This window comes from Calidris pugnax, unplaced genomic scaffold (assembly GCF_001431845.1).
Source record: "Calidris pugnax isolate Ruff unplaced genomic scaffold, ASM143184v1 scaffold44, whole genome shotgun sequence".
Taxonomy (NCBI): Eukaryota; Metazoa; Chordata; class Aves; order Charadriiformes; family Scolopacidae; genus Calidris; species Calidris pugnax.
Window position 1 is genome coordinate 46,432,507 of NW_015094506.1, and position 14,761 is coordinate 46,447,267.

Consider the following 14,761-nt stretch of genomic DNA (forward strand, 5'->3'; position numbering starts at 1 on the left):
AAAAACTTAGAAAATATTAAATAAAAAGAAGAATTTCAAAGGATACTGGGTCACATTTTTTAAAACTGCCAGCTTTCAGCATAGCTTTCATTAAAAAACTCATTCTCAGTTAATAGCAGGTAAAAAAAATGTCTGTGGACCTGCCTAAGTAAGATTAAAAGCTAATAACAAAGAGATCTTTTCTTTTTTTCAGAAACACAAATGGAGTTTAAATTGAGACATCTAATAGAAAGTCTGCTCTTTCATTCAAAAATGAATTAAGCTGTAAGGGTAGTACTGACTTCATTATTTTTTATTTCTAAGGTGAGTCTAGAAAAAAAATTAAAATGACAAGAACACTCAGGAAAGTATCTTTCTACAGACAAATCACAACAGAAATATATTTGTACATAGCATTTAAAGTTCCCAGAACTCTGTGATAATGAGGTAATTTTTTCTGCTGTGATACCTAATTAACTTTGACTGAAAAAATCTTGGAATGAAAAAAGCAATTGAGCCTTTTGCAGAGAAAGACTGGCTGTTTTGTGATGATGATAGTGCTTTTAAACAAAACGGCTATTGGAAAAATTTATCCTGGAAAGCTTTATGTTTACTGACTCTACAGTGTTTAGACAAAAGCTGCTTTATTAACAAGTAGAGAGATTTGTTTCCATCTGCAAATTCAAGCTGAGATAACAGGCATCCTATATAGATCTGGCTTGTACATCACCTTCAGTATCAAAGATTCTGTAGTAGAAACTTATTCAATAACTTCTTGGATGGTATATATATACCTTTTTATTACCTACTATTGTTTTGTACAACTAATTAGAGTGAAAGTTAAAAAGCATTTTCCCCTTCTAGCTAAAGATGAGACTTGAAACATGCAAGGAAGTTTGCTGAAAGGTAGCTCAAATCATCTTACTACACTGATAAAGGTGTTTGAGAAAAGTTGGTAGAGGTAACACTCTCTCCCCACTGGTATGGGTGCATCTCCCATAAGTCACTGTCAGCAAAAATTGTTCCAGGTAAAATTGAAATGCCATTTTTTTCCTGTTTACTTACTGACTCCACCTAAAAATAAATTTTCCCGGAGTTATCACAAAATTTTACTGTCAATTACTAATAAATAAAAAAGCCTCAACTAAAATAAAATCAATTATTCACCCAAAAAGGGAGAACACTGACTTACGTTTAGCTTGGAGGCAATGGGCACAGACTGCAACATACAAATGACAACATCTACACTCAAAACAAATAAAAGGCAATATTTATTCACACAGCATGAAATTATGTTAAGAAAACTAATGGATAAAGTATGCCACAGAAGTAGAAGACTCAAAGCAAGATTGTAAAAAAGTATTGGATATTCGTATGTGTAAAAAAGCATGTTAGAAGGTAAAATTTATAAAGGTAACAAACATTGGAACTGATAATAAAATCCAATCTTCAGATTTAAATGCATGTATTATATCAAGACCTCATGTAAACTGAGATGTTTTCTCACCTATATCAAAGCTAGATGCTAGATTAAATAGATGAAGGTCTAGTTTCATAAAGCAAAGCCTATCTTCTATCTTTCACATTTCATGGCAATTTTAATTTTGCCTCATGTAACTTCTGTATTCTCAGCCAAATTAAACAGCCTTTTTCCTAATCTAAACACAACTGCCCTTTAGACAATGTATGTTCAATCAGTTATTGAACATAAGACTGATTATGAATAATTGTTGTGAAGCAAACATGTCCAGAATTATCACTGATGATAATCACTGGTATTTAGATACATGGAACCATTGCTGCAAATTTGAGAATTCAAGACTACAATGCATAAGTAGTACATTGTAAGTGCAATGGGAAAATTCACATGAGAAAGGATAAAAGCAAAATGCACTTTCCTGTGTAGACTGCGTGCTCCCTTCTAACTTTCACCTTTAACTATTGTTCGGCATAAGTTTGGCACCAAATCCTTTACATGCAGAAAATTCAGGCTCAGAAGCTCACCTGAAGAATATATCTTAATAATGTGTATTCAGTGCATAACCAACAGTGTTGGCCTTCTGCAGCCACTGTTACAGCTGGCAATGAGAAGCAGTGGACTTTCACTTCACAGCACCACATTTTCCCTTGATTTTCTGGTGCTGATTCATTACCTGCTGTGAGTTTTTTCACCAGAGACAGTAGGACCTCACTGCATGGCAGGTGCCAGCAGGCTGGCATTAATTCAGTACTGATTTAGAGGCAAGACAAAAATTTTTCTCCAAAGAGTGTAACTTTCAACTTAATACATCTGAGTATTAATGCGTAATGATTGACCTGGTCAACCCACATCTAAGTAGGCACACATACTGGATAAGCTCTTATAACCTCTTTATCCCACTCCCAGATTTCCACTTCTCCCTCCCCAAACTTCCAACCCTCGACTGTCCAACTTGTGATGTCTCCTATAAAAAACAGAATGGCTGAGAATATTTTATATATATACATATATGATTATTACTACATCTATCTACACATATACACACACCAACCCCCTAGTCACATACAGTTTTGAAATTTGAAATAATAAAAGCCAGCTTAGATCTAACTGAGAATACTTCATGCAGCCTGTTCTTCCCGTGAGTGGCTTTCTTGTCACCCATGTGCCTCACAGCCTTCCCTCCTCATAATAGCTTTACCACATAAGTTGTGGCTCACTTTTTAAAGACCACCATATCTTTCTATTAAATTTAAATGTCTTTATTAACAACCCTTGTCAAGGCAGGAGTATAGGTCTGAACAAATTTTGGACAGGGGAGTGGGTTTACCTGCTTCTGTCAAAGAGCAACCACCACCACTAGGCTAGAGGCTGGCAGGAAAACACTATGGTCACCACCTAGTGTAATGTAACGTAAGCATGTAAGGATAAAATATGTAACCTCATATAGTTCTCCAATGCTAGTTTTGTGAATACAATGATTTATTTTTTTGGTGTTGACCACTTTCTGTAATAAGGTACAGCAGCTGGTGGCCAAAACCTTTATTGAAATGTTAATTCATTCACTTTAAATAAATAAACTGAGGTACAGTAACAACCATATGCTTTTTAAAATCAGAATTGTATTTTCTTATAAAGCAGTGTTAGAAAAATTATTTTTGACATTGCCTTTTAAATTATATTTACCACCTTCCAAAATGAACTTCCCTGGAAATCAGAGCTGTGACGGTTTCTATGTTGTAACTTCACTAAAAAACACCAGTAACAGAAAACAAATTTTGGATTCAAATGTATTTGAGGGGGAAAAAAAAAGATTTTTTTTTTTCTTTTCAGATCAAGGCAAATTCCAGCTTCACTTTACTGTACTCCTCCTTTTCGATGAAGATGTCCTATAACAAAAGATAAATTACATCACACTCATTGTATCTACTTCTTCTTATATACAAATTTTAGTATGCTTTTTTCATAAAATATGGTTACAGATTTCACATGCCCTACACTTCAGCCAGTATTTATTGTTGAAAAGTTTGGCTTTCTAGAAGCAGTTTATCAGACAGGACTTGGCACTTGCAAGATAGAGTCATGATTTTTTTTCTTTTTTTTTCTTTTCCCAGTAAAAATCCTGAATTTGGCATGTTCCGTAATGTCAGTAATACAAACCCAGCCTTTGGTTACTAGTCTGCTGCCAAGTGCATGCTTTTTGCTGCATTTCTCTATTATTTTTTTCCACTAGACAAACCATTTTCCTCACTATTTTGTACTGATTCCTGGAAAAGTTCTTAAGACCTTGTAAAATCACAAGTAACTAATGTAGGTGGTGCCAAACAACGAAATCCTTTAATGATGTTCACCTCTGTGGCAGACGTGTATGTATAATTAAACTGAAGCCCGGGAACAGTTTGATTTCTGCAGTGATGGCATGTGGTAGTGCTGCAGGGAGGAACTCAACAGCATCAAAGATAAAGCCTTTTCATCCAAAGCAACGTTCAGGGCACACATCAGTTGTCGCACCGATGATGCAGCAAGTGTTTTGCCCATTAGCTTTTGCTGGGATTTTTAATTTATTTTTTTTTTTTCCCTGTAAAAGCCTTGCTGCATCTGGCTTCCTGTGCAAAGCTGTCCCAACCACTGCACAGACCTTTCTCATGTAGTTGCTTGGAAGTCAATGAACAGATGGCTGATGAGCACTCCCAGAGCATTAACTGACTCCGTGGGCATCTTATCAATGTCCATGTGACAACAATTCACTTCAGCAAAAGTCTTCCTTTCTAGAAAAGTTACTGTATAAATTTACTGCAGCAGTAGACTTTTTTTTCTGTAATTTTTCTTTCTCTCACTGGGATCCCTGAGATGTCTATCAGTTGCCTACACTTGGGCCCGAGTTCCAGAGGTGTCAAATACCCATTAACTTCAAATGGATGTGATGGTGCAGGACTTCTCTGAGAGTTCAGACTCGCGGTGTACACAGTTAGCAGGATGCAGGGAACTGTTTCATACCATGCATGTTACATATGGCTTCTCCTTCTGTATGTTTAAGTTTTGTTGTGCCATGCTGTGTGGTCCGATTAGGTGCACAGAAGTCAAGCTACAATTGGGCTCATTAAGATGCAAAATATCTCCCAGATAAAATTCCAAAAATACTCGTGGGAGAGATAATGTTAGGGTAGGTTTTTGCATACATAATTTAAAAATATAGCATTAATTCAATTATTTTTCAAATATTTTCCCCTTTTCAGGAAAACAAACCTGGTCAAGGAGAACAAGTAAATTCAAATTATTTATATACTGCAGTAAACAAAATCTAAGAGGAAATAAAATAGATGGAAGTAATACTTATGAAAACAAGCAGGTGACAAAAAGTTTGAATTGGCCATGTCATATTTAAAATATCAGATGATTTGTCAGGAATAGAAAACAGAACTTCCATTTCTAATAAAATCACTCATTACTATCTAATAGTTTTTCAAAGATCCATCTATTTCAAACAGCCTCAAGTACTGAGCTCCTACTCTAGCAATAACAAAAAGTTAATTTACCTTGAAATAAAGAGTAGGTGTAAGAAGACTGGGAGCTCTAGCTCTTCAAGCATGAAGTTAGCTAGTCCTGTTGTCAGCTGTCCTTCAGAGTGACCACGCCATGCTGTGGAGGATCCATTTGGTCTTTGGTTGCTATGGCACTCGATGCCATGGGTCAAAAATCAACACAGTCAACATCAGAGTGAGATGAATGACCCATCATGTTTGATCAGGTCCACAACATTAGACCCAAGGCTTTTCCCTTGCAGTAGGCTACGCACTGGCAGCAGGGCAAGTAGCTGAGGTAGCACTGTGCTGCACTGAGATAAAGGCTGGTGACTGTCATCAGTTGTTATATCAAATGCAGGTTCAAATTTATAAAACTGTGAAAAAGGTTTGTTGTCTCTAGGGCCATATACATATTCCCAGATGTTACTAATCAGTTTTGCCTGAAAGAGGCTAGCAATGGTACAAACTGATTCTCAGCGGCTGCTTGATGCTCCACTATTCCACTGCTCCTGATCTCAGTGAGATCTCAAGTGAGACTGCTACAGAAGCAGTGCTCCCGTTCAAATCAGCACTATTTTTCACTATCTTTGTCTTACTACACCTGTGAAAAGTGACTCCAAAGAACTAACATGTTCCTGTCCACAGATAATCATTTTCTGAAGGAGCAAGGCAAAGAGCAGGCACAGTTCACAGGAAAGTCACCAGGATCTTTAGATCCCATTGGGGTAGCACCTTCTGTGGTTCGTCTCCAGATGACCTGGGGGCATCATGAGCTCAAGTCTATATTTCTTCCCTTAAAATTTTCAGATTTCTTGATGAATAGCATAAAGTGTGACATGGAGAGGTTTATCAGAAAGGAGGGGAGGTAGAGGAGTGCCTTGGGAAATTAAATCTGATCTCATCTCACTGAAGTCCACAGAACTGATACAAAAACGTAATTAACTGTGAGATCAGGTGCTAAATTAATATTCATCTTTTTATACAAAGGAGCATTTTTTTGTGAAGTTCATGAAGTTTCACTGACCTAGCCTTCTTAAGCAACAATTTTTCAATAATATTCAGATCTCCACAAATAATTAGAAAAAGGATAGCTATTCAAAGTCATGAATGATAGAAGTACTTGCCAGTGAGCTGGGACCCTCACTGGTCACCTGTGTCTATGAGAATATCCTCTAAAATACACCAGAGAATCTAAAGCTACCATGACGTTTTCACTTTCATGAATAGCAAAGAGTCTTTGTTAGCAGGAATACAGCCATCACAAAAGGTCAGAAGCTGGCATAGTAATGAGTTAATTTACATTCTAATGGACATACAGCTATTTATTTTGCTTGGCTGCTACAGCTCTGTGAATATCTTATCAGTCAGAGATTCAAAATAATTCATGAAACTAGAAAAAAACCCAACAAACTAAATACTGTCTCCTTCTGATTAATCTGGATGTGAAGCAGAGAATTTCTGGCTAAAAAAGTGCAGAAGCAAATGCAACATTGCCAGTGACAGTTTTTGATGCTTAAATGTATTAGAGTTGGGAAAAATAATAAAAATCTGCAACAATTCCTGGAAGTGAGAGATAAATTTTTGGAACAAGCAGCTTTTCATGTGGTCAACAAAAGCAGATTATTTTCCACAAAGTTTGATACTTAACATTCACAGAATGTTTCATTGGGTGACACTTTTCCATTAACTTTCTCCTCTTTTCTAGCACCTATTACGAGAACACTGTTACATTGTTACAGATTTATTTCCTTGATGATAGCAAACCATATTACCTGAAGGCAGCCATGTCTCAGAATAGAGAAAATGTTGCTACAAGACAATTGAGAATGGATTTTAGGGGGACAACTTGACCTGGAGTAGAAAAAGATATCTTATGGAATGGAGGAAGACCTTTGTCTCTTACCTTCTATTGTAGAAGTTCCTACTAAAAGTTCAAATCCCTAGGTCCATATCCTGGCCTATGATTTGCAACTGCAGGTGGTATTGGACAAACTTATTTTCCTCAGTGACATCTATAATATACATATTTTACGTAAATACTAACCCAATTAGCAAAAGTCTGCATGCCCAGATACTAACACATGAGGAGTGGAGAAACAAGTTTGCTCATAGGCTGTAAACTCTACCAACACCTTGAAAAGGTCAAGAAAAAGAACCTTTTGTTTGGCAGAAGGAAATTTTCCCTGAAGAACCTCCAGTTTTGCTCATGTGTGTTGTCCATTGACTGCTGGTAAAATCAATGTCACTAGTTTGCATGTCTGGGCTAGGGATTACACTCTCTACTGTACTGCTCTAATGCAGCAAGAGCTAGTAATGCAAATAATGCGCCATTTGGGGCATACATATTGTGGCAAGCAATTCTCCCTGAGCACAGCAGACACAGCAAGGCGAAAAGACTGGCATATGTCACACACACTGAACCAGCAGCATAATTTAGAATATAAATTGAGTCTTCAGAGTCCTGACAGCTCTTGACTGTTGCTTCCAGAAGGGCCTGCGAGTGTTGCCATAGCCATAAAGACTCTGTAGGCTTGCTAAGAACATGCCTGACAATTCAGCCTGGCTTTACTAAAAGGTAATTTAAGCTTCAAAACTAACTTTTCAGAACACTGCATTGCATTTTCAGAGCTCTCTGACAGTCAGAAACTCTGCGTAACTATGCCAGAGTCTCTGCTCTTTCATGTGTTTAGAATCTGCTCCCATTTAAGCTTTTACACTTTCTAAGCACATCAGAGAAATCTCAGTTTACATTATGGCATGTCACTTTGATGAATGCCCTTTGATGAAGGCATGTTCCCAATATTTTGTGTTAAAATGTAGATGGAGCATAAGTTGTTTGTATACAGTGTCCTAAAGTCCTTTTCACGAAAATACATTCACAAAAAGTCTTCAGCAAGTGTGAGGGAAAAGTATTCAATAATAAATCTATTCATTTGCTTATATGTAAGCTTCATATTACGGGACAGATGAAAAGGAGTCACCAGATATTTAGTGTTGACATCTATGCTGTCGGTTCCTCCTCTTCTAAATTCCTTCACTGCATCCATGTTCTCTCTCAGCTACCCCCTTCTTCAAATGCCTCTTCCCAAACTCTCACAGACTTCCCTTTCTTGTACCCAGGATTTCCCTCTCTGTGTCCTGATCCTGATTTGAAAACCAGCTAATCCTATCCCTGAAACTGTGATCAGAAGAATCCCTAATAAAAGAATAAAAATAGACAAATGTCAGGAAATGGCCTTAGTGTCTGTGACTGATTCTGAATGGGAAACCTCACAATACAATGCTCCACTCTAATGGGAGACAGAAAAACAGCACATCAGAAGCAGTGTTGGACCATGCAACTGAGGTAGAACAGCTGAGAACTGAGTCTAGAAAGATTTCAGGTAACCAGACAGACATGGAAACCTCACAGTGACCTGAAAAACTGTCTGGACTCTGTTTGTTCCAAATAGTTTTCCAGATATCCACTCAGTTGCATCAACATTTAGTGTCTTTTGGGTTGGAATGTGTAACCTCATGGCATTGCTAGCTGTGACAAAGGACAAAGGACCTATGGGTGGGAGGTGAGGTGGAATACCCTAAGGCGTCTAAATAAGTACAGGATGCCTACATTTATTCAGGTTACTGAAGCTGACATCAATTACAATGGACACATAGACACCTGCACCAAGTTTAGACACTGACATGCAGACAACTAAATTTTGATGTGATAGTGAATTAGGAACTTAACACAGCTGCACAACTATAGTTCCAATACCAAGAGTGCTGTACCTTACATTACTCAGAAATCTGTGCTGGATTGGCAGATATGACATGGAATCTATGGGAGACTTCAGAGCTTCAGTTGTCAGCCTGGACAACCTTGAGTCTCCCACCAACTCTGCCATTCCAGTGAAGATTTCTTGATACCTCAGGGCACCTCAGGTGGTCCTGGATGTCTGTTAGTGAGCTTAGAGTCCCACTCCTCTTGATTTCTCTGCAGTTTGGGAGCACTGGACAAAAGTTCATCATAAAGCAACAGATAAGTTAATAAGAGACTGAGAGAGCCTGCTGGTTTTACCTGACTGCCTTTCTGTCATTATTAAATAACATTGTAGTAAGTTCAGAATTTTGTATTTAATATGCATTAAGCTGTCAGCAGGGTTCTGAATTTTATTGATTTGCCTTTGAAACCTCTTCTGTGACAATGGGAAGCATCAGGAGCTCAGGTGTGTTAACTATAATTGGTTCATTTTCATACCACATGGTGGAATGATAAACACCTGATGGCAACATAATTAAAAGGTAATCGTGCCACTTGGCCACAGTGGTGGATGCTGGAATAAGCATGTTTATTTGATTCTTTGGATCCAGACATTATTCAAGGTAATAATCTATTTCCAATTTCCTGCTCCTTCACACCAGCTTGACAGACCTCCTGGTTATAGAGATTCAGGTAGAACAGAAAGGTTGACAAAGAGTGGCAGACAGTGAAAGAAAAAGACTAACAGTAGAACAAAAACTAATCACAAGATTCAAGTTCTACATGGTTGAGTCTTAGCTGTGAATGTATATCGTTTAGCGTAGGAAAGCGGAATATTCGGCAAGGGATGTCCAAGGAGTAACAAAACTGTGAAAAGAACAGTGAATTTCTAAACTCATTTCCCTGGTTGAACCTCTTGATAATTCACTTTGCTTTGAGCTGCTGAAGATTTGATACTGTCCACACTGACATGCACCTAATAGAGATAAACCTCTTTGCTTTCATGTTCACCCAGTCAGGAGGTAATTTTCAGTATTCAACTCACATATCAAGAAGAACAAAGTGGAATTAGTAACAGCTTTGCAGCTATCTAAATTATAATGGTTAAAATGACATGAAGTTCCGAAGATTTAGCATAAGACCATAGGAGCCTGAAATAAAAAAATGAGAGAGAAATAATGATTGATGGGCATGATACTATTTCAGTACAGAACACTGAAGAGTGTAAAGCATGATAAATTGATCAAGATGACCTGGCTTGAAAAAAAGTGTTGAGAAATGTCACATTTTTCTGAATTTCTGAAGGTTTGGAGATGAGCAATTAACATAAGGAAAGGCTGTGTCCTTAAGTCCAATGAGAGAGGAACAGTATTGATGTGAATTTTATGATGTTTAGATTGTGTGCTGGTCACATGAATTCCTGTGCAGTACTTTAAAAAGTTAATGAATAGAACACTAAAAAATGATGCTGATAAAGGATCCTGACAAGATAGTTGGGAAGTGATAAGAATTAAATTAACGTAATACAAAGAAAAGCAAGAAAAATTGTGAATAGGCAATTTTTTTTCCCCTGTGACAGTGCTCTGTCTCTTAGAGGAACATAAGTTGATCTCAGAATGTTGAGATTTAGACGGCATGTCTAACATAATGGAAATAGCCCCTCAATACTGAGAAAATTGGAACAGTACATAAACATGACAAGTTAAACAGAGATGGTGCTGACAACCGTGAAGCACCTTGTGCACCTCACAGCTGGCCTAAGCTTTAAAATTAGCATTTTAAAAAAGATTTGCTAGGATACCTAGCTAGGATACCTCCATATTTAAAATGAGAATTTACTGAATAAGAAAGCAAAATTGGATGTGCCTTTGGATCTGTGAAAGATCTTTTTCTTCTTCAGTAGACTCATATATGTCCATATGATCTCAGAACAAAAACTATGAATTTTTGCTCGAAGACCATAGCTGGCTGAAGGAATCCAAATGGACAGTAAAATTAACCAGTGATAGTCATAAAATTGGATGTGATAAATACTTTTTCCTTCCTGAAGGGTAGCTAAATAAAAACACACTAGAGGTAGATCTGCATGCTCTTTACCCAGTCACCACACAGTTTTGCTGGTGTATAATCCCAATCAGCTAGGACACGAAATAGTTTGTCGGGGAATATGCCCCGGCTTCTTTTTGGGTTTTGTTTTTAACTCTGATGAATTAATTTTAAAAGTACAATTCATGTCACAGGGATCAACAACAAAAGGCCTACTGCAGGAGAAGAGGAAGAAGAGGCTGATTTAAATTAGAGCTTGTTAGTGATCTTCAGACAAAGGGAGTTTTCATTGGTGAATGGTGATTTGCTAAAGCCATTTTTGTGAAAAGCAGCTGTATTTCCACAATATATTGAACAGTTAATTGGAAAAAAACCAAACAACACCATCTCTCAGATGAAATTTCTAGTTAAGTTCCAGATAAAACACCTAGTGACTATCTAATGTTTAGCAAGCACTAAATATTAGATCGTCCTGATAACATGGAATTAATTTATCCTATTATAAACAGCCCTTTGTTTCTCATAACATAACTGAGTTTTTGATCTATCAAGCAATTGGCAGTTGTAGACAAAGTTGCTCTATTTCTCAGTGGGTGTTCTCTTTGGTGAAATTTTTAAAAGGTCTGGGACTCAACCTTGGGAGGAGGTGTTTGAAATTTAATAATATTTCATAGGCTAGAGGAAACCAATTACAATCCCATTTCAGTTTCAACAAAATCATACAGAATCACCATGGTTGGAAGGGAGCTCTGAGATCATCGAGTCCAACCTTAAAAATAAAACAAAAACAAAACCAAAAAACAACCAAACAACAAAAAAACCCCCACAAATACATCCAGCTACTCAGAATTTAATAATTCAGAAATTATTGCAGCAATTTGAAAATATTAGCAAATATACAACAGAAAGCAAACAAAAATGTCTTCAGATCCTCCATGGAACAGCTTTTCCATGAAGAATGTTCTGAGTTGGGTAACTATTCTGCTATATAAAGCCAGAACCTAAACAGGAGACATGCTGAACATCTTTAATTGGTAAAGATTATTTACTATTAATGAGAACTGGAAAAAACAGTGTGCAAGTAGCTGTCACATATTAATGAATAAAAGTGGGTACCTCTGTGCACAAACACAAGTAATTTATTTTTATTCATCCCTTTCCTAATATGAATGAGTTAGAGTGCAACTGAATTGCAACTTCTAAACCAGCACTTAGAAATAGATGCATTTTGATTAAACGACAAACATACATATCTTGTTACACTGCAGTCCTTTATCTCTCAGACAACATGGCGGGGAGCAGAAAAAAAGCTTGTGAATACTTCAGAATTAATACTCACTCTCTAGAAACAAGATTTAATCCTGCACATGCAAAATTTCAGAAGCATGCAATTTTCTTTCCTGAATTTGTTGGGTTTAATTTGCAACATTATTTTCAATGCAGAATTTAAAAAAAGTTTTCTTATTTGTTCTATTGCTTTTCAGATCACTATTTATTTTTATATCCACTATTCTTCGAGATTTGTGTATATTTCCAAATATAACCTTTGTTGTTTTAAATAGCAGAAGGGGAAATTTTGGAAAAGTAGTAATAGTAAATTTCCATTGAGGGCTCTTTTTCTGACTTCATAATTACAACAATGCATACTAACTTTGTGTTTATCACCCCAAATTGTAAAATTGGTGTAATATTACTTTTGCCTTTTTAAAAAAAATCTGAAATCCCTAGAATTTCTGTGTAATTTTTTATCTTCATTATGAACTCTTATTTAAATAGTCAGGGAAATGATGTCAGAGTTAGTGCTCAAGGGGAGAAGCATCATCACTCCTTAGTTCCAGCATTCAAGACTTTGATCTGCAATGTGCAGAGTATGCTAACCTGGGATGCTAGCGGAAGAAATTGCTTTTTATTTTGTGGCTACATAGCAGATTTTGTTTTGGTGTTTCCTTCCTGCCTGAGATTGAATCCCAGGCTAGCTAAAGATTTAAGATAGATCTGCCTAGACTCCTTCTTACAGACAGCTCTAAAGGCTCTCCAAAACAAATCAAAACCCAAAGCACCAGGCTTCATTATAATAAAATTAAAATAAGTAACTTTTTCAAATAGAATGTAAAATTACTATAAATAATCATTTATTAGAATATACTCATAAAAGCAAATATAGAAACAATATAGAATCCAAAGTGGTTTCTGAACAGCTTTCCCTGCCCTACATTACAGGTTCTCGTTTCCAGTCAAATCAATGACTTCTTGAGTTAAAACAAGCTCTTTACAGTCCCTGCCAGTACCAGAAGATTTTCATCCCATTCCACCTGAGGCCTATATGTCTGCTCCCTGCTGCTCTCAGCAGGTTCCTAGACTCAGCTGCTGATCTCCAGCTCTCTGCCCTGACTCCTCTTCCACCTGCTCAGATCCCACAGCCATTGGAAATGTCTCTCCCTGACGAGGCCCTAAGGGAGGAGTAATCTGTCTTCACTGCAGGACGACCTGCCTGACCCAGGAACTTCTCAGAGGAAGGAAGGTAGCATACACACTTGGAAGAAATCAAATAGATGCTTTCCATCAGACTGCTATTATTTACTTGATAAAGAGGGTGGTTGCAACTTTTTTAAGTAAATAGGGCCTCATGATAACCATAAATGTCCTTCAAGCAGTTTTATAGATATAGTAGACTCTGGTACCCAGAATGTTTTAGATCAGGGACTGTGATACTGTGCTTCCTTTCTGCCGAAAAAATGGATCATCCTACAACATGTCTCCTTAGAGAACTGTTTACATGATCCAAACCATCTTTTCTGAATCCCTAATTCTTCACTATCTGGTTTCTATCCTTTCAGCTCTGCTTTAGACCACTTTTCCCAAGCCAGATCCTTTTCTTCCATTTCTACAAGCTTTTAATAAACAACTGTATGGAAAATTCTGGAGAATTCCCACATGTCAGGTCATTATTAACAATAACAGAAACTTTAGTTAAAGATAAGACTCCTGCAAGAGGCTGGAAGTGTCATGTAATAATTTTGAAGTAAATATGGAAAAACAAAAAAAAAGATAGAAAAACAAATACAACTGAAGAAGCACGGGAAAACAATCTGGAACAGGATCTCATTGATTTTGTCAACATTCATAATAAATGCAATAAAATAGTTTATCAATGGCATCTTACTAAGAAAAATATATAAGCAATAAATTTTATTTTAAGAAATTGTAGTGTATTTGCCTTTGTCATTGTGATGTTAAGCTCAGCTGATTATCCATAATGATTCAAAAGCACTTTGGCAAGTTTGGGCTGCATTCTTTGCTCTGTGTTTCAGAAATTAATTTATACAGACTGCATAAAAATGCTTCCTGTTTGCTGATGTTTATTTTATTAAGTATTCCACATTGTTCTTTATCACTAATGTGTCATCTGTCCAATGATGTGGACCAATCTCTCTGCCATCTGCAAACTTTATCAGTATTGATTTTATCTTTTCTACAGGATCTTCATAAAAAGTGTAAAATAGTCAAAAGCCAAGAACTTATCCTACAGGAAGCTCATTAAAAATAGATTCTCTTACTGATTTCCTACTTATGTTAAAAGATCAATCAGTTAACCGATTTTCCAATTCAGTGTAAGCCATACTAATTTTACTTCTTTTAATTTTAAAATAAGGAGTGGGACTGTTGCATGTAAAGCCTTACAAAATTTCATTATATAAAAACAATTAAATTTTATAATCAAACGTGTAATATTAATGAAGATATTAACGTATATTTAATCTGAAATAATTTTTGTTTCTGCAAGCCCACATTTATAACTTCCCTTTTACTAAAAAACACCAACAGATTTTTCTATGGTAGCATAAATGGGATTCCAGACTTAGCTATAGTGTGTGAGAAAGATGCTGACCTTTGTGATAATAAATGTCGGGGTTTTTTCATACCTTCAATTGTTCTATGGTTGCCTCTGGTGCTTGGACAGGACTCATCTCACACACCCTTGTCTGTCTGTCT

At 36.6% G+C, this 14,761-nt stretch overlaps 1 protein-coding gene across 11 annotated transcripts in view; it reads right to left on the minus strand.

Moving 5' to 3' along the window:
• Positions 1 to 14,761, minus strand: part of MAGI2 (membrane associated guanylate kinase, WW and PDZ domain containing 2) — a 756,695-nt gene that overhangs the window by 97,367 nt on the left and 644,567 nt on the right. The window lies entirely within an intron of this gene.